General features: G+C 35.2%; 1 protein-coding gene across 7 annotated transcripts in view; it reads left to right on the top strand.

The window, feature by feature from the left end:
- Window positions 1-12,881, top strand: part of PRKD1 (protein kinase D1) — a 323,586-nt gene that overhangs the window by 156,321 nt on the left and 154,384 nt on the right. The gene's annotated exons all lie outside the window — the stretch shown is intronic.

Below are 12,881 nucleotides of genomic sequence, written 5' to 3'. Positions count from 1 at the left end.
TAAATATAGGTGAGCTTTGAAGAAAAATTATAGATATCTTAGGTGTAATGAATATTCATATCAGAAAATGCACAAAACTGGAAGTGAAGAAAGCCTTCATGTAGCCTTTTTAGTTTCAGGATCTGGCTAGAGCCAATTAGAAATCATGTGAACTATGTTGAAGCTACAGAAACTAAAGCAGAAATTGTAGGATGATAAGCATGCCTGATGTGTGCATCTGAGTGGTTCCTCATCTGGAGATTTTGATGGAGAACATGGTGGCCTAGAAAATCTTGGTTTTCTTATAACTAATGTATAAGTAATGACAACAATAAACATCATTTTCCATGGGTCTATTATGAACACTGTACATGTGTCAGGTTATTTTTTTTTAAGATTGTGTTTGTTTATTCATGAGAGACACAGAGAGAGGCAGAGACATAGGCAGAAGGAGAAACAGGTTTCCTGTTGGGAGTCCGATGGAGGACTCTGATCCCAGGACCCTGGGATCACGACCTGAGCCAAAGGCAGAGGCTCAACCACTGAGCCACCCAGGCATCCCTGCTTATTAGGTTCTTTAATCTCTACAGTGGTTCTGGGAACCAATCAGTAAACAAGCCTGTATAAGTATAAATGCCTATAATACATATGATATATGTCACATATATACACACACATATGTGTCAAATATAGAAACATGACTAGGAAACAAGTTTCTGTATTAACATAATCATGATAAAATGTATGGTGAATTTTCAGGAAGGGTATAGTATATGCCACATCTTCCAAACTTATTTCAAACCTTGTCATAGAAGTTCCTCTGGAGTAAGTATATAGGCTTTAGGAACTGTTAATTTTATCATTGAATTCAGATCTTGGTCTAAGTCCAGGGGATTCTTTGTGGGGTCGCATATGGTATCAGGGCCATAAAGTAGATCCTGACACAGACATTAGTCCCTATGTGGATTAGCATGAGATATGAAGGGTTAAGGATGTAAGAACCAGCAATAGTTTTAACTTCCCTTGATCAAAGGAGACTTATCACCATGACTGTTAAAGAACACATAGGATTTTTGTACAGATGCTTGCGCTACCAGTGACTCTGACCTGCTACTACCCTCCTTCAGAGGTACTGCTTTTGAACTTTGGAGATGAACTGAAATGCCTTCCCGAATTTCCTGTCTAATCCTTTGTTGCATCCTTTCATAGGAAGGTGCTTTTTTTTTTTTTATTACACTTAACCTCACTGTGCTGTTGCACCTTCATTTGTGGGATTATCTAATGTCTGTCTCCCCTAATCGTGCTCTCCTGCTAATACAGCCTCCCCTTCCTTATCTTCTGAGAAGGTATCATGTCTACTTTGATTTATTATTGTATCTCTAGTGAGGGACACAGTACCTAAAAGTTTGGGTGAATGAAGGACTGCACTTGTGGTATGCCATGATGTGTCTGCACCGACCTTTTGAGAGAAGTGTCAGGTGTGCTGTAGCGATCTGGGTAGATGCTCAACAGGATGGTTACATTTGTGACATCAGCTTTTCAACTTCATTTCGATGGCCTGTGTCCCACACCCATTTCTTGTTCCTTTATGTATATCACTCAAAGAGCTTTGGTAAGAAGAGTATTTTACCTCTAAATACTTCCCCCTAACCTCCATTTCTATATTTATGATCTGGGGCATAATCCAGGCAGTTCTCCTCTCTCCCACACCCTTCTCCAGTGTGTTATATCCCTGATTATTACACATACTTAGGTCTATCCAATTATTGTGTTTAAAGAAAATTACCTAGAATAAGATTAAGTTATTCAAAATCAAGCATTTTAGAATATAAGAGTAGAGTAAAAAGGAGATGTTTTCCTTATTTAGGTATTTTACTAAAGATTGATTTTTTTAAACTGACTTTCATAAATTGACCAACTGTTTATACAATCCATAACAATTTGATGGTTAATGCCATCATTAAAGATTACATAAACACTTTGTTGTAAATGTGTGCTATTAGATTAGCATTTTCTGGTCATTGATCTATGTATATTTAATGTTAAAATTTAGTTTTAATTTGATTAAAAGTTATACTTCATGCAAACTCATGTAATACATTTATACAGTTGTTCCTATTTACTGTCATCAATGAACATGATAGACATATGTACAAATTTTCCTAATAAGAGTATATTTTATTTTCCAATTTTATTTTAGATAATGTAATGGAAATCTCTTCAAATGTATTATTCAACACTATGTGTATGTTTCTTTTTATCTAAAGAACCAATAACTATGTAAATATTAATTATGGTTCTCCTCTAATAAAACTCTCCTTCGAGGGAGAGTTAAGTCATTCACCTTAGTTTTGTTCAAAATCCAAAATCTATAAGCTTGGGGCCAGCACTTTCTGGCAAAGAAAAGTGCTCAGGGATTTCAGTTCTGAATCACTGTTGGCTGGACATTTGGCCACTTTCCTGTATTTCCTTTCTAGGAGAAGTGGAACTGAGAGGAAAGATCAAGCAGTATGATTTAGGAGACTAGGCTTCTCATCCTTGTTCTGGCATTACCTAGCATTGTGACCTCGGATGGATCCTTAGTAAATTCTGGGCATCAATCTACTCATCTTTAAAAGAAAAAAAGATAAATTAATTCTGGAAATTTTTCTTCTCCAAAGTTATTTCTTAATTTTTGATAAAACTTTTTTAGTTACTCTCATATTCTTCATTTTATTCAATACATTCGTCCATTATCATTAAAGTAATGAACAACCGTATAGCCTTATTAAGAAATGTAAAAAACATACAGTATTCTATAATGACAGTTGAATTCAGAGTAAGACAAAGAGTGCAAAGTACATTTTTTCCCATTTCCAAGCTGCACATCCACACACCTAATTACTGTTGAGTGAATAATCTCAGAGAGCCTACTAAGACTTCTAATAGCTATCACTGACTAGTAATCTGTCAAGGTATAATGCAGTATAATATGTTTTTACACAATAATGGTAAAGCTCTCATTAATTATTACCACCTATAATTGCTTGATATGAACATTTATTTTAAACCTTAAAAATTATAGACAACAAAATAATGATTTAAAATACCTCCAGGAAGTCTATATACAGAAGTTGCTGCATTAGTTAATGATGTATTAAATCATTTCTTACTGCTTTTGTCTTTTTAATAGATGACATATTATTCAAATTAAAGTAGAAGAAAAGTTTCTACTAACAATTAAGCATCATACTGAGTCACATCTGCTGCCTTAACGATAAGCATATAATTTATTAAACAGACTTCCTTAGCAATATCTGGTATATTGTGCCCCAGGAACAATTTATAGTATAGCTTTATTCCCCAAAGGTGTTGCAAGTTTATATGCATGTTTCTGTGTCTGGTAGTACAACCGACTTTTAAATCTCATAACCAAAAATCTACCATTTCACATTTAATCTAAAGATTCCAAGCAGACCTCTCTTTGATGAAATATAATCCTTTTTTTTTTTTCTCAGATATCTTTTTCTGTTTTTCTTTGCTGTAATGCAAATGGAGGGAAAGGCTAAGTTCCAAATGTAAGATCAAGAATGAAAATGGTTGTTTAAACAAGGGGATTTTGAACTTAATGGAAAGGAGAGGGGCTGAAAAAAAAAAAAAAAGGACATCTAAAGCAGAATAAAGTGCATGGGTCAGATTCTACATCTGCCTTTAGGAAAGCAAGAGTGGAATAAATTAAAGTCCTGTCTTGAATGAGAAAAGGAAGTGTTTTGGCACTAGAGTGGAAAGAGGAGGACTAACCATAGTGACTTTTGTGTTTGTAAATTCAGGCTTGAAGATTTCTGAAGTTGATAGACCTTTGGTGTTAGACATTCCTTTTCAAAGGAAGCATTGGATTAGTAGAGCAGAGTCATATGATGGTAGGTGCTGGTGAGAGAAGGATCTACAGAGGGAGCAGGCAAGGGGCATGATTGTTTGCCAGGGTTCTCTGTGTTTGGAGAGCGTGCCCATGGCCTACAAAATAGCAAACTAAAATGGAGAATTGGTGTGCTACTGACTCTGCCAGGAGCTACTGACTCTTTTCATGGCCTGTGCAGTGTATAATGCATCTTCTTATGGTAACACCCTAAGTATCATTTGGTCATCATTTCAGAAACTGGAGTTCTGCAAAGGATTTTCAAAATAATTCATGCAAATAAGTGTTAAATATTTATTTTCATGAATCATATCTTTTGGACCAAGAGATCAGTGATTCAACCAAGAATCTGTAATAACAGTTGCCACTAGGAGAGAGAGCGAAGCTCTGCCTTTGACCATGGTTCTTGGTTATTGTGATGGAACACTTCAATTTCTGCCTGACTTGGAAGGAGGGGATTGGGTAGACGAGGGAGGGAGGGAGGAAAAAAGAAAAGTTAAATTTTTTTTTTCTGGTTTCTGTTTCCTAAGATTGGATTCAGAAACTAGTCTCATACTATGTGGTTGTAGGGTGGAATTCTTTTCATATGTGCCTTTTTGATGACATGAAATCACCAAATTAAAGAACCTGTGCCCATATTTGAATACATTTCAGAAATCTGCCTCCAGAAAATATATTCACTTTTTCTCTTCCCCTTTCATTTACACTTTATAACTTGTGTTTCTGAATGAAAATTTAGTGTTGGGATCCCTGCGTGGCTCAGCGGTTTGGCGCCTGCCTTCGGCCCAGGGCGTGATCCTGGAGACCCCGGATTGAGTCCCACATCGGGCTCCCTGCATGGAGCCTGCTTCTCCCTCTGCCTCTGTCTCTGCCTCTGTCTCTGTGTCTCTCATGAATAAATAAAATATTAAAAAAAAGAAAAGAAAATTTAGTGTTCATGCTTTTGGTGGGTTTGAGCCAGCTTATAACGACCCTTAGAAAAAAATGTAATAATTAGGATGTGAGGCACTTAAACCTTACTTGAATACAAAATCCTCCATCTCATATTATCGCTACACCTGTTGTGCTGTGTCCATGATAATCACCTAGTGGTTATTCACTAAGTATTTATTTTTACACATACTTAACTTTTTATATACTTAAATTTTCAGTGTGTTATTAGATATTTTTTTAAGTTGTGAGATGCTTAAAAAGGGGATGGGTGAGTTTCCTAGGCCAAGTTAATAATACAAGTTTATAACTGTTGTGTTAGTTCTCACTCACAACTCCCTCAGCAGGATCCAGTTGACCTCAGGATCCACTGCTTTCAGAACCATCATCAACCACTTAACCTTTCCTGATTTTCACAGTTCAGTGCTAACATCATTCAGGTGCAACTCCAACAAGGGATTCCGTTTCCCCCAACTGTTTAGGAATTCTTGTTAAGATAGTTGCTCATCAGGTATCCTTATTGTCCCAGTACCCACCTCCCCGGAACAATACTTAGTATTTTGGCCAAACTAGGAAGCGTTGGCACCTTTTTAATTTCTTCGCTCATTAAGAGTGGCCAGTCATGGCACACGCGTTACAAACAAGAGAGTTCTTGGAAAATAACTTGGAAAGCATCTTCCGTGAGAAGAATGCAATATTCACCTGCCTGATGTGTTCTGTTATTGAGCAGAGTAATTTAATTCCAGGATTTTCATCACCTTTTAGCAAAAGTAAACTGGCAGTGTATTTTCCTTTCCTAATCAGGCTATCTCTCTCTTTTTTTCTACTTGACTGAATCATGGATTAATTTGTTTCTGGTATTGCTTGTTTCTTGCCCTTTGTGATTGGCCTCAACTGTGGAAAAGCACCCTTTGTTCCTTAGAGTTCCCGTTGGCCAGGTCACATTTCAGCAACTCATTAAAACATGTATTTATTCTACTCTGGAGCACATTGTCTGGCCAGCCTTGGATTTATAGTGAAATGTAACAGTAAATTGTGCTCTGTGGTCAGAAATGCCAAATGATACACACAGCAGCACAGAGGTTTCCAGCATAGGGTAGAATTAAAGAGCTTAGGACCAGTGCCGTGATTGTTGGCCGTATTTTCACAGTGGCCAGTTTTGTTACAGTCGAACTTGGAGAGAGCTTGAAATCACTTATCTCACATGTTTGCGCTCACAACCACAAAGCCTCTGAGAAACACAGAACTGATCTTGTAATAAGCTCCAGCTGAGTTTACAAGCCTCTGAGCCTTTCTGAAAGCCTGTTTAGTTTAATGAGGGTTTTCAGATTTCAAAGCTCACACACCTTCACATAAAAACAGATGATTATGACCAAATTAGGGAATGTTGTTCCATGAATATTTTCCCCCAATATGTTCTCTTCTCAGTTGTCAGACATTGTTTCGTTATGCTTTTCACCTTCCAGACATCATTTTTAAATATAATTTTTGGTAATCCTATTGTATAGTGTCTATTCAAGCAGAGTGTTATGTTACATCAAGGAAAAGACTTTTTTCTCTTAACAGTAAAAGGCAAATGTGCATATATATTTTTCCTGGCCAGTAAAAAAGGGTACAATTTGAAAAAAAATCGAACCCTCAGTTTCTGCTGCCATGACAACTGTCCCATGAGGCTAGGCCTTCATGTTCACCCCTGCCCTGCTTCACAGGGCTCTACAACCTGATTCTGAATGGCTTGTTAATGAAGAGAGAAAAGCCATCTCCCTGACCCAGTAAGATAGAATGTGGGAGAGAGGATATCCACGCCTCAGTGACCTATATCTTGGGCAGATAACTTTCATGAATATTTATAGTACTATCTTTATTTTTTTAATTTAGTATTTTAAAATAATACCTTTAATATGTGTTGTATATATATATGTATATATATTACATATATATATGTATTATTCTATCTCTTCTTGTTTTTAAAAGTGTTTTGTGAGTCACCCTTAGAAAGAAATGTAATAATTAGGATGTGAAGCAATCAAGCCTTACTTGAATACAAAATCATCCATCTCATATAGCCACAGTTTTACAAAGAGGCACAACATTGAATGGGATGCTCAAATGTTAGCCACGTAAGATCATAGAGAAACAGAATTTAGAAGAGGTGTGTAGACATGTTGACAGAAATTGTGATGAGGCAGCAGAATCCTTGTCTCCTATACTCCTCTCCAGTATCGCCACCTGATCCTTTCTCCATACAACACATCCACAAGACATTAGTTAGAGGACACAATAAAGGTTGGCTCTTCCTTGGGAAAGCAGTTGCTGTTTCATCTCTCTTCCTCTCCAGCTATTATTGCCTACCCACCCCACTTCAAACACTGAATCCCTTGAATTTTCTCTCTCTTATCTTGAGTCAGAATCAGTTATCCGTGGTTTCAGAAAGGGTATGGTAAGAGGATCTGTGCATTGATTAATGTATTATGTTTTGAAGAACATTTGTCTTCAAATCAGGGAAAACTCTTTAAGTTAAGGTTTAATTCAACTCTCAAACTGAGGTTTAAAAGTTTTATGATAATTATTACATTTTTAAAATTTACTTCATTCAGTGTATTTTGTATATTTATTTCAGTGTAATCTTAAACTTGGTCTTACCAACCATGGACATTTTGTCTTTAACTGACTTCTCTTACAAATGCTATTTACGTAGAATTAAGTAGTCAAAAAGTTGGGTAGAAAAGATTAACATTCTATATTTAAAAAGCACATGAGGTTTTGCATTCTACTCACAAGGAGTATTTGGTAGAGGACATCCTCACCTCCAAACAAAAAACAATAGAAAATGTATAGAATGTTGTTTTGACACTGTCCAACAGGCAGTGCAGGACCGTGATCCCTGAGAGAAGAGAAACAAACAACGTAAGTGCTACAATCATCTGTGCTTTCTGCCAGGAGGCAAGGTTAACAGTGTTAAGTGTAGGGAGAGAAACATAAGAAGAGCCTAGTTGTCTGGCTCTATGAAAGACACACAGAATAGAATTCAAAGTGACCAAGTCAAAAGGATTTTTAGGGGACAAATACTGGAAATGTGGGACCTATACAGAGAAAGAGCTTCATAAATCTGCTTAAGAGCCTGCTTGAATACTAGACTGAATACAAATCTGTGTATATGTATGGTGAAAATCTGTGTGGCAGAGGAAATACCAGCTAGCTGCTGGGAAGCTATGAAATGAACACTTTACAGAGCTCACACAAGGTTGAGAGACAGTTGAGTTTCTATTAGGCAAATGGGAGAAATTTCACTGAACACTTGAGGTATTCCATAGAGATGTTCAAAGAGTTACAGATTAGTAGTAGGGTTAAACTATTCCTAGGGGAAATACTACTCTAAAGCTAATCTAACAAAGCTTAAAAATAAGCGTTGGAAAGACCAACCAGATCTGCAATTATCTTAGTATTTTGCCAAGACAAATATTAACATTCTTTAAGGGAAGACAACAAAGTCCAGTCGCTCACAGTAATTCATAAAACCTGGCATCTAACTTTAAAAGTACACATATGTATTCCATATATAAATGAAATCACATGGTATTTGTCTTTTTCCTGACTGACTTATTTCCCTTAGCATAATAGCCTCTAGGTCCATACATGTTGTTGCAAATGGCAAGACCTCATTCTTTTATATGGCTAAGTAACATCATTATATGTCAACTGTATTTTCTTTATCCATTCATTTATCAGTGAACACTTAGGTTGCTACCATATCTTTGCTGTTGTAAATAATGCTGCAGTAAATATGGGGGCACCTGTTTCTTTTTGATTTGATGTTTTTGTTTTCTTTGGTAAATAATAGTGGAATTACTGGATCATACAGCATTTCTATTTTTATATTAAGTGAAATAACTCAGGTAGAGAAAGACAAATACCATATGATTTAACTTATATATATATAATCTGAAAAACAAATGAACAAACCAAAAAGAAGATACAGACCCATAAATACAAAGAACAAACTGGTGGTTGCCAGAAGGGAAGAGGTGGGATTCGGCAAAATAGAGGAAAGGGAGTGGGAGGTACAGGCTTCCCGTATGGAATGAATAAATCACAGGGATGAAAGGTAAAGCATAGGGAATATAGTCAAAGTATTTTAATATCATAATATGGTAACAGTTGGTAGCTATACTTGTGAGCATAGCATAATGTATAGAATTGTTGAACCCCTGAAACTAATGTAACAGTGTATGTTAACTATACTTCAATTTTTTAGAAGTATACCTATGAAAAAGCAGGAAATGTAACCCATAAGGATCAAGAGAGTAAATAGAAGTAGACCAGAATGGTAGAGGTAATGGACTTAGTAGAAAAGAACTTTAAAGGATTTAAATGAAAATATGAGGTGAGGGACTTGTACGGTGAAAACTATAAAACACTGCCTAAGGAAAGGAAAACAAACAAATAAATGAAAGGACATTACACGTTCATGCATTGGAAGAATTAATATTGTTAAAATATCTGTACTACCCAAAGCAAAGTACAGGTTCAGTGAAATCCGTATCCAAATATTAATGACATTTTTTTATCAAAGTAGAAAAAATAATTCTAAAATTCAAATGGAACCAGAAAAGATTCCAACACAAGCAATTTTGAGGAAGAATAAAGCCAGAGGCATGATATTTACTCATTTTAAAATATGTTATAGTAATCAAAACAGTATGGAAAAAGCTTAAAAAAAGGTATATGTACCAATGCTCAGAAACTGATCAAGCAAGAAGAGAAAAAAGACACAAATCATGAGAAAGTAATAAAGAGACATCACATGGACCCTACAGACATTAAAACGTGATAAAGAAATACTATTTAAAAAAAAAAAAAACCTTTTTGCCCAGAAAGTCAACAATTTGTATGAAATGAATAGGTTTCTTGAAAGAAAACTACCAAAGCTCTCACTTAAGAGGAAATTGAAATCTAAATAGTGCTAAGAGCTAAATCTTAGTAGAAAAGTCCAGGCTTAGATGGCTTTGCTGGACAATTCTACCATTTAAGGAAGAACTTACACCAATTCTATATGAATCTTTAAGAATATGCAAAAAATATGAATCTCAATCTATGTTTTTCACTTCATTCAAAAATTACCTGCAAGTGGATCATAGATCCAAAGGTAAAACTCCAAAAATTAAATGTAGAATAAAACATAGGAAAAGATCTGTGTTACCTTAAATTATACAAAGATATATCAGGTATTAAAGTAAAAGCATGATCCATAAAGAAATACTTGATAAGTTAGGCCTCATCTAAATTAAGAATTACAGAAAATAAAGGAAAGGGAATGAAAAGCCACAGACTGAAAGAAAAATCTGTGAAACACATATCTGATAAACAACCTTTATCTAGAATATATAAAGAACTATCAGAGCTCAATAATAAGATAATTCAATTTTTAAAATAGGCAAAGGAATTGATCAATTGTGTGCATGGGGGTGGCACACTTAAAGACATGGAAAGATGCTTAACATCATTAGTTGTTAAGGAAATTAAAACTTAGGAGATACTATTTTACACCTATTAGAATATCTAAAATAAAAACAACCAACATTAACAAGTGCTGTCAAGGATGCAGAGCAACTGGAACTCTCATACACTGCTGATGAGAATGCAAAATGGTAGAGCCACTTTCAAAACAGTTTGGCAATATTTTATAAAGTTATATAGATACCTCCATATACCCTAGAGAAGTAAAAACGTGTGTTCACACGAAAACCTCCAAGTAAACATTTATAGCAGCTTTATTTGTAATAGCAAAAAACTGTAACTAAAATGCCCTTCACTGAGGAATAGACACATACACTGTGATATATCCATGCAGTAAGTAGAACACTCCTCTGCATTGAAAAGGGAAAGCTTAATGATACATGCAACAGAATGGACAATCTTAAATTCATTACAGTAAATGAAAAACATCAGATTCAAAATTATGTACAGTGTAAAAAGTACAATACCATTCAAATGACCTTATTGAGAAGATGAAATTACAGAGACAGAAAGCAGATCAGTGTCTTTCTAGGGGCTGGGGATCTAGGGAGAAGCTGATAAAATGGGCATGGAGAAATTTTAGGGAGTGATGGGAACTGTTCTTATATCTTGGCTGTTTTGTGTATACCACATGTATGGTAGGTAGTTATCATATATATTTGTCAAAACTTGCAGAACTACACACTAAAAAGGGTGAATTTTACTGTATGTCAATTATACCTTAACTATTTAAAATAGCATAAAAATATCAAATACTTAAAGGCAGATTTAACAAATATGTCTAAAATATGTACACTGAAAACTACAGAACATTTTTGAGAGAAATTTAAAAGAAACTAATAAATAGAGCAACAGATCTTGTTCATAACAAAGTAGAAATCTGCATTATTAAAATATAGTCCTACTCAAACTGAACTGTTTCAGTGTAATATCATTGTAAATTATTGCAGGTTTTTTGTAGAAATTACAGTGATTCTAAAATGTATATGGGAATTCAGAAGACCTATAATATACAAAGCAATTTAGAAAAGGAGAAAAAAAAAGGAGGGCTTACCCTACCTGATTTTATAGCTTAGTATAAAGCACCAATAATAAATATGTTATTGGCATCAAACATACATTTATATGACCCAGAAATTCGGTTCCTAGGTATTTACTCATAGGAAATGAAAAACAGGAGCATCTGGGTGGCTCAGTCAGTTAAGGATGTGACTCGTGATTTCATCTCAGAGTCCTGAGATGGAGCCCTGTGTCAGGCTCCAAGCTCAGCAGGGAATCTGTGTGAGATGCTCTTCCTCTCTTTCTGCCCCTCCCCACTGTGTGCACACTTGCACACACATCTTTCTCAAATAAACCAATCTTAAAAAAAAAATTAAAAACATATATCCACTGAAAGACTTGAGTGTAAATGTTATAGCATTATTACTTTTAATAGACACAAATTGGAAAAAAAAGAGCGTCCATCTGGGGTTGAATAGATTAATAGTCATCCTAGATCCATGTAATGAAATACTGATAACTAATACAAAGAGAATCTCAAAGGCAATATGTATAAATGAGTCTCTATATGCCCATCAACATGATGGTGAGCAAAAGAAGTTAGCTAGAAAAGAGTCTTTATATAGTACATACTGTATGACTTCATTTGTGTGAAACAAATGAACTAATGAAACAGATGAACTAATCTTTGGAGACAGAAACTAAATCTTTGCCTACGGTTAAGATTGTGGATGGCATTGACTACAAGAGGGTACAATAAAATTTAGGAGATTGATGAAAATGTTTCATGGCCTGATTGTGATTTTGGTTGCATGAGTGTTGATGTTTGTCAAAACTTATAATATAGCCATTTTATTTCATGTTATTTATACCTTAATGAAGCTGATTTTTAAAATCGTACATGAACTATTCATTGCTTTTAAGTTACAGAAAATAGTATTTACTGTTCCATTTCTTTCCTTGTACTTTAAAAACATTACTGAAGAGATTATAGAAAAAAGGAACTTTTTCCCCTTTTAATTAGCACAATGGAAGCAGTAACATCATTTCGGCTCTTGTGTTTCCTTTAAGGATGTCAACTTTACTAGTAATACACAGAAGCAGTTTTAAGTCTGGTCATCAACAGACTCCTTTTTTTAAAAAAGATTTTATTTATCTATTAGAGAGACAGAAATGGTGACAGATATGTTGGGAGTGAGCACAAGCAGGGAGAGGAGGGAGGAGAAGCAGGCTTTCTGCTGAGCAGGGAGCCCAACAGGGGGCTCAATCCCAGGACCTTGGGATCAAGATCTGAGCCAAAATCAAGAGTCTGATGCCCAACCAACTGAGCCACCCAAGTGCCCCTGTGGTCTGAATTTAGAAACTCTTCTTGCTTTAGAAGGAAGACAAGAAATGCAGGGGATAATATTAATTGTTAATATTATAATAATTGTTACTGTTATAATTTTTCTGTTTGTCCATTATAAAATACCATTCATTATATGCCTGCTATTGGGAGATAATCCTTGAGTAATAAACTCTTGGATTTGTCCCCGTGAAAGGAATTTAAACATTATGTACT

Source organism: Canis aureus, chromosome 9, assembly GCF_053574225.1.
Source record: "Canis aureus isolate CA01 chromosome 9, VMU_Caureus_v.1.0, whole genome shotgun sequence".
Lineage (NCBI taxonomy): Eukaryota > Metazoa > Chordata > Mammalia > Carnivora > Canidae > Canis > Canis aureus.
The sequence above is the reverse complement of the archived record's forward strand: the minus strand, read 5'-3'. Positions and strand labels throughout refer to the sequence as shown.